General features: G+C 41.7%; 1 pseudogene; it reads left to right on the forward strand.

Moving 5' to 3' along the window:
* The first annotated feature begins 153 nt into the window (after positions 1-153).
* On the forward strand, positions 154-6,725 carry LOC110289927 (annotated as a pseudogene).
* Positions 6,726-8,876: the final 2,151 nt, after the last annotated feature.

Consider the following 8,876-nt stretch of genomic DNA (forward strand, 5'->3'; position numbering starts at 1 on the left):
ACTTTGTAGACCAGGCTGGCCTTGAACTCAGAAATCCGCCTGCCTCTGCCTCCCGAGTGCTGGGATTAAAGGCGTGCGCCACCACGCCCGGCTAAAAATGAACTATTATAATCGTGAATTTGAGGAATTACTGTTGTGTTTTATAAAATGGCAATGGTGGTGCAGGGGTAAGGAGCGCTTCAGTGGGCCCTGCCAAGGTGTCCCTGAATAGTCAAGCCATGTGACAGCATAAAGGGGACTTTATGTGAGACCTAGGGAAACTGGTAGAGGAAGAGAAAAGGGGCGAGAGAAGGACAGAAAGAGAAAAGAGAGGAACAGGAGAAGAGGCCAGCTAGGGACACATGGTGGAAGAAAGAGACTGTAGGAGATGAGGAAGAGGAGACAGAGGGGGGAAGAGGGAGAGGGAGAGGGAGGGGGAGGGGAGGGGAAAGAGGAGGGAAACAGGCAGAGAGAGCTTTCTTTTACTTATACTTGGCTATTGTTAGGTAAATGTTGGTCTGAGCCTAGAGGAAATGCTAGCATTCCTCCACTTTGGTTTAATTAAAAATGAGGAACTAGAAAGGTGATGGAGGGGCAAGAATGGGATCTTCATGTTCTTTTGCTACTTCCTGCTGACTTTTGGGGGATGGTTGTGTCTTTTGGAAATCTACGAAAATTGGGATGGGGATGCTGGCCAAGTCTTGGGAGAGCTGGCTATTTCATTGCTGTCCAGGGTCTGTAGAACCATTTGTGGCTAGAAAAGTGCAAGCCCAGTAGAAGCGTCTGTAAGGGTAGACCAGAGCATCTGTGAGTTGCTTCCCTGGAGCTGTCCTAGATGCAGATGTTGAGTAAACACCTGGACTTTGCAAAATGCCAAAAACACACATGAATATTAGAGGCAGAAACTAAAGTTAAGAAATTTCAGAAGAAAAACTTTTTCTTAGGTGTATATTTGAAAACATGAGGCCCACCATCTTCGTGGTTGCGGGGAGGGGAGTCCCCAAACCAAGGAACAAGAAAGGAATTCTCTTCTCTATACCATGAGACATGGTCTCTTACCGAACCTCGAGCTCCTTAATCCCAGGATCTGCCTGTCTCCAACCTCTAGCACAGGGTTACAGAAATTCACCACCACACTCAGCTTCACATGATGGCTGGAGATAAAAACTCGGGTCCTCAGGCCTACAGATGAGGCCACTCATCTGATTTACCCACTGAGCCATCTCTCAAATTAAGGATTTTATTCTAAATTATTTAATTCTAAAAGCAAAATTCATGAGGAATTGACTTGTACATCGAAAGAACCAGTGTTTATAATGTATAGTCATGCCTGCGAAGGGTCTAGAGTAAAGCAAGAGGCTATCACAGTAGTTCAGGAAGACATCACAGCATCTTGACCCCAGCAATTCCACTGTGCTCAGCACATTGGATTCCCAAAAAAGGTCTTTTCATCCTCCATCCTGTCCCTCTACCACTCATGTAGCCTATGAATACTCATTTGACCATTAATCAAAGACATGTATCAATGAAGATAGAAAGAGCACAGCAAAAATAGAGCACCATCCATTTTCTAAAACAGAAAATTAACCTTTTATTCAATCTTTAGTGTAACTTCAGGACCAAACACATGTACTTCCTGTACCATGTCTAGATTTCACACGAAGCAGAGAAGAGATAAGAGGTTCACTCCCAATAATCTTAAGAGCAGGAGGATGGATTGCCAATGAAGCAGGATTTATGTTTCTGAAAGAAGAAGGGGAAGGAATAGTGGAAAGAAAGCATCAGTTTAGAAGTGGCCAGGGAGAATCTGGAGTGAAGGAAGGAGCCAATATTCTAGGAAAAACTCTCACTGTGCTCTCTATTCCAACCTGACAATATAGAGAGAAGTGAGACAGAGTCAATGATCAGGATAATACCTGAGTGACAGCTGTGAAGGTGACCTTTCCCACTCATTCTGTATGTGTTTCCTAAAGCAGTTATTAAAGCTGCTAAAAGCAGTTTGGGTTCAGGCCAAAAAGAAAAAGTAAAAAGAAAAAAGACAGTATGGACTGTAATGTCATCGAACAACATATTATCGCCTGAGCAGAGCTGTCATCTCCTATTGTAGTGGAGGTTTCCTTTTGCATCTACCACAGAGAGACCTGCAGTGGACACAGCGCTGCATCCCGCCCTCAGAACTTATTCTCAGCCTCCCAATTAGGAGAAGATCTAACATTTATGCTCACCTACAAAGAAAAGCCGTGTTTGCTACTTCATTAGTGTAACTTGTGTATGAACAAAAGTGAGTGTGAACAAAACAAACAAGAAAGAGAAACAAGCAGCCAACAAAACTCAAACCCCAGAAAAGCATATTGCAATATGGATGGAATGAGAACCCAGGAAGCAGATAAATCAGGAGTAGAAAGGAGCACACAGAACTCTAACTAATATCACCAGAGTAACTTAAGTAATCAGTGTACCAAAACAATTGACTAAGTTGAACCTAGAAAACATACTCAAACTGGGAACTTAGAGAATGAAGAAACTCAGACAGGTAAACTGAGACCTAAGCCAGTCTTTGCCTATAGGTCTATTTGTGCAGCATCATAAATGTGAGATTTGGGGGAGAAAGGAGACTACCTCAATGGTTGGGAACTCAGTGCCATAACTTCAGTGTGGATTTTTGAAAAAATCAATCATATGTCCTTGAAACTATGAAGAATAAGATGACCATTCCAGCTAAAGTGACAATGAACCAAAGTACCAACAAAAAGCAACAGAAAGGACAAGTGCCTCAGAGTGTTAGCAGAAGAGCGCTTGCCCAGCAGGAATGGGGCCCTGGGATGCATCCTCTGCATATACAAAAATTCCAAGGCCACTCACCCACCAATGATCACCACAACCTTGAACCATGAACCCAAATCATCTCTCTCACCATGTGAGATCTGAGATGGTGGTCATCTTGATTGTAGGGAGGGAAGCACCTTCTAAGGAAACTGAGTAACAGATCCAGACATAGGGAAACATAAGACATAGGATACAACTAGTGAAAATCTCAACTAACCCGCTAAAACACAGACGTTTGGTGAGAGGACTTTATTTTATTTCTGAGATTATAATATAGTTACAACATTTTTCTCTTCCCTTTCTTCATCCAAACCCTTCCATAAAGCCCTTCCTGTTCTCTTTCAATTTCACGGCCTTTGTTATTACATGTATATGTATATGTGTATGTGTATACACATATAGAGTTCTAAATATAACCTGACATCCATATTATGTTACTTGTATGTAAGTTTTCATGGCCGACCATTTGTTACTGGACAACCAATTGAAAGAAGACTATCTCTCCTGGCCTCAACATTCTTTAGCTGCTTACAGTTGTTTGTATATAGTTGAGGCCTCAGGGGATTTCCTATATTCATTTGGCATGTGTATTTTTGAGCTTGTTCAGCTCATATATAGGCAGTCATGTTGGTGAGCTTTAGAAGCATAGCTTCTGATGTTGCTAGGAGACAAAGTCTCACAGCAAATTTTGATCCTCCAGTTCTTGCAATCTTTCTATATACCCCTCTTCTGCAGTGTTCCCTGAACCTTAGGTGTGGGAATGTTTTGTATATGTAACCATTAGAACTGGGCTCCACGCTGGGCAGTGGTGGTGCATGCCTTTAATCCCAGCACTTGGGAGGTAGAGGCAGGTGGATTTCTGAGTTTGAGGCCAGCCTGGTCTACAAAGTGAGTTCCAGGACAGCCAGGGCTACACAGAGAAACCCTGTCTGGAAAACAAACAAACAAACAAACAAAGAACTGGGCTCCACAACTCTGCATTTTGATTGGTTGTAGTTTTCTATTGTGGAAGAAACCTTTCTCTTACGTCTTTGACTCAAACAAAGATAGATAGATATCTATAGAGATAGATAACTATGTTAACAATATAAGAATTCAAGTATGAATATTTTATTATGAAACCCATTACTTTGTATGACAGTCTAAAAATTAATTTAGAAAATAATTTTAAAAGTAGTAGATACAATATGGTGGTGTACAGTAATTAATCCTAATGTTTTTAAACTCCATGCCTGCTAACTAAAACACATTAAGGCAAAGACCACAGAAAATAGCATTTACTTGTACAACAAAGGCTCTCAGTCTCAACTCATTGCAGCAGGGCTGCCCTGCATAATGTTTGGTGAGGCAAATGCCAGAGAGAGTTAGTTCACTAGGGAATCCACACTAGTCATCCTTCACAGCAGTTCACTTGTGAGCAAAGAACTTAAACTGTGAACTTGTTCTGTTTGGTTGGCTGATTAAAATCTTCCTGTACTCCCAGCTCTCTTTAACCTCTTATTCAAGTCTATTGGGACATTTTATGATTGGTCCTTTAGCAGAGGTGCAATCACTTGATTCCACATCATATTTATCCGCATCACTGTATTTTATTCTAAAGCATTTTCCCTTTGACATTGAGGTTAGAGATAAATGTATCCTTGACTACAAGAATACATATGAAAAAGATGTTTTTAAAGCAAAATACTATAGCACACCAGATGCTAATTATCTTTTTAAAAAACCATAATGAAGTGAGGGACTTCTGTACACTGTTCAGAGTTCCAGTTGCTCATTCAGGTATCACAGAGAGGTGATATTGAAGGATAGCTTTAGAGTTTGTACGAGGGTATGAGAATATTGTCAGTTTGACAGAATTTAGAATCATTTGGAAATGACCTCTGGGCATGTCTGAGAGGGATTTTTCTAAAGCATCAATTGAGGTAGGAAGTCACGCTCATTCTGGATGGTACCATTTCCTGGAAGGGATCCTGAAGTGTACAAGTGGAGAAAAGACCCTGAGTAGCAGCATGCATTCATGACTTCTTGACTTCCTGCATCCTTATTTTCTAGCCATCATGGACTATAATAACCCCTTTTATCTTTAAGTTGCTTTTGTCAGAGTATTTTTTAAATGTTTTATTAGGTATTTTCTTCATTTACATTTCAAATGTTATCCCAAAAGTCCCCCCATACCCTCCCCCACCCCACTCCCCTACCCACCCACTCCCACTTCTTGGCCCTGGTGTTCCCCTGTACTTGTCAGAGTATTTTATCACTGTATCAGGAAGGGAAACTAAACAAAAGAAAATGTTGCAGTTACCAAAGTGTGGAAACTTTGCCCCTTCTTAGAATTGGGAACAAAACACCCATGGAAGGAGTTACAGAGACAAAGTTTGGAGCTGAGATGAAAGGATGGACCATCTAGAGGCTGCCATACCCGGAGATCCATCCCATAATCAGCCTCCAAATGCTAACACCATTGCATACACTAGCAAGATTTNGCTNAAAGGACCCAGATATAGCTNTCTCTTGTGAGNCTATNNNNGGGCCTAGCAAACACAGAAGTGGATGCTCACAGTCAGCTAGTGGATGGATCACAGGGCCCCCAATGGAGGAGCTAGAGAAAGTACACAAGGAGCTAAAGGGATCTGCAACCCTATAGGTGGAACAACAATATGAACTAACCAGTACCCCCCAGTGCTCATGTCTCTAGCTGCATATGTATCAGAAGATGGCCTATTCGGCCATCATTGAAAAGAGAGGCCCATTGATCTTGCAAACTTTATATGCCCCAGTACAGGGGAACACCAGGGCCAAGAAGTGGGAGTGGTGGGTAGGGGAGTGGGGGGGGAGGGTATGGGGAACTTTTGGGATAGCATTGGAAATGTAAATGAAGAAAATACCTAATTAAAAAAAAGTACAAAGCAGCTCCAGCTCAGAGAGGGGGATCTCTTCTGTTTCCAGAGCTACTAGATGGCTTTTATAATCTAAAGAACAAACAGGGAAGCAAGGGAGTAAATGGGGCTTGGTGACGAATCAGTGCAGCAGGGATCTTGGTTCCCACATCAGTTACTGTTATCTTTCACAGCAGTAACTCACACTGCATGTCAATTCACTCTATCAATGCCTCTGTATTCTTGACTGGTTTCTTAAGATGTACTCTTGAAGTGAATATTTTAAAGCAAAGAGTAGATGCCTCTTTACAGCTTTTAGTACTCCTACAGAAAGCTTATAACAATCTGTACTCACTTGTACTCACATAAGCAGTCTAAGAATGCTCAACTTCCCAAATGCTTGCCAACACTTCCTTGACCTTATCTTGTTGCATTTCTAGTTATTTCACATGTTGGTTAGTTTTATGTCAATTTGACACAAGCTAGTCACTGGAAAATAGGGAGCCTCAACTGAAAAAAAAATGTCTCCCCGATATCTGACAGTCCTGTGGTGCATTTCTGTAATTAGTGATTGATGTCAGAGGGCCTAAACCATGTGGATAAGGTCATCCCTGGGCTGGGGACCCTGGGTTCTATAAGAAAGCAGGCTGAGACAACTCTGCCCATGCGACTGGGTCACCACCCAGAGGTTTTACTATCAACAGAAACCGAGTGCTTGGCCCTTGTGCGCTGCTCCCACAAACGGTGGTCCAGTGGAATGTGGGATCTCACCAAGATATCACTGAAGAGAGTTTCTCCATTTTCTGGATGCTGGAACCTAGGATAGAGTTTGTTGTGGTGAGCACTGGAAACAAGTCTGAGTGGCTGCACTCTCAAGTACTACAGGCCACAAGGCAGCGGGAAATTGCTGTGGGGGTACAGGATATGCCCAATGGTTGTGCCACCTTCAACTTACTGTGGCATGAAGATTGAATGACAGGAGCTGCCCTCATCCCCCCTCCTAGAGAGACTGCACTCACTACTTTGGGTCAAGCCTCAGAATGAAACATCAGGAACTGTCAAGGAAGGTACTGTGCATGGTTTCCCAGTGCTTTCCCTACTCTCTGCCTTGTGGCACACCAACACCTGTCATGCTTACGCAGAATAATAATCTATATTCTTTTTTTAAAAAGAAAGAAAGAAAGAAAGCAGGCTGAGCAAGTCATGAGGAACAAGCCAGTAAGCAGCAGCACTTCAGGGTCTCGGCCTCCAGGCTCCTGCATTGCTTTAGTTCCTGTCCCAACTTCTTCAGTGATGGACTAATGATAAGGAAGTATAAGCCAAATAAAGCCTTTCCTCTCCACCTTGTTTTTGATCAGAGTGTGTAGGCTTGGATTTTTCAAAACCTACTTTTAATAAGGGTTCTTAAATGCTTTAACCTCCCGTCTAGCCCACCACCCACCAGAAATAGTGCCAAGGAAAGGTTAATAGTGCAAAGGGGGATGCAGACCGGTTTAGAAATAGTTCCTTGTAGCAAATCCAACCTGCATTGTCAGTGTATCAGTAGCTCAGCTCACACAAATCAGAAGAAGTAACTCTCAATGCACTTGCAAACACCCCTCATGAACTAGCAATGGCAGTTCGATCCAGCAGAAACTACAAGGCACTGTCAAGTGGCAAGAAGCCACCAGAACTCCACCAGAAGTTCCCTGGTGGTGTTTCTCTCTAAGAAGTGACAACAAAGAATGACCAGCAAAAAGTGGCGAAGTGAACCAATACCACACAGCATCATCCACTGTCTGTTGGGTTATAAGTATATCCTTTCCAAACATCACATGTTCTCTTCAAGCATCCACTCTAGAAAAACATCATATGCCCTTTTTCCAGGTTGCTTCCAGAAAAACACATGTCTGCTTTCTGCAAAACATCCTCGCATAAGACAGTTTCCAGGAAGACATGACACAAATGAGTCTCCAAAGAAACCAGAAATTTCTGCTTTAGTGGTGTTTCAGCACAGCAATATTAACCCTAACTAGAGCAGTCCTTTTTCTTCATGTACACACTCACTTGTCATTTATCTGCTATAAAGATGTCATGCTGAAAAACCCCAGTCTTCTACATATACTTGAAAAGTCAAAGAGGCCAGGTGGAGCTATAAACTCCTGGAAAAAAGAATGAGATATTTTAGGAAGATGAGCAGTAGGAAAGAAAGACTAATTATGACAATCTATAATAGAAGAAAGACAATACATGCAGAATAAGATGTAAAAATAATTCAAGGGACTATCCTGAAATTTCTAAGGAAGGATACTGAAAATATAAAGAAAAGTCCTGAGTAAAACTCCCATGGGATATGAATAAAATAATTTTAGATGTGCATTCAACAGAATAATCAAAGAACAATCTGTATAAGTTGGAGATTAATAAGCATCTGGAAGAAATAAGAAAGGAATTGTCCCAGAAAGTATAAATAAAGGGATCCAAATAATGGAAAAGAAGATAAGAGACATAGAAAGTAGAAACACACCTGAAAATGGATACCAGCATCACTGATTTTCGATGTACAAAACCCAGAATTTAAATTCAGTAAGAATGTATATTCAACTACTATTTCTTTTGGAAACATGGAAACCATATATATTCATTCTTTGCCTTATCAAAAATTTACAAGTAGTAGCATGAACTCTTCAAGGAATTTTATTCAGTATACTTCTCAAGGGCACTATTTAAGTAAAAATTCTATACTGTGTTCTTTCATGTATTACCACAACCTCCTATTTCTTACACAGATTTTAATTAGCTTATTATATGGGAAATTATTATATGCCAGCCATGTGTGATTCTCCATCAGGATAGTCAAGCCCATTGCACAGTGAACTGTGCTGGAGGGAGAGAAGCTTAGCTGGGCACTGGTGGGTGCAAGAAGGATCATGGTCAGTGGTGAGTGCTGGAGCAAAGAACACACACACAAGATCAGCTTTGGAGAACTGGTTTCTTTATTGGAGGGGAAAGAGACTATGCCCTTGGGGAAGGTAAGCAGGGGGTCACTGGGGCAAAGGTTGTATAACCACACACCTTTGGCAAGGGGTATTGGAAGATGCTTCATCTGTGTACTCAGAAGATGTAGGGTGAGGATTGGAGGGAGGGAATCTAATAAGGTCAAACAAGGAGTGAAGCCTGATAACTGTCAAGGTAATAAATTCTTACTAGAGTTGA

This window comes from Mus caroli, chromosome 2 (genome assembly GCF_900094665.2).
Source record: "Mus caroli chromosome 2, CAROLI_EIJ_v1.1, whole genome shotgun sequence".
In the NCBI taxonomy this organism is placed as follows: Eukaryota; Metazoa; Chordata; class Mammalia; order Rodentia; family Muridae; genus Mus; species Mus caroli.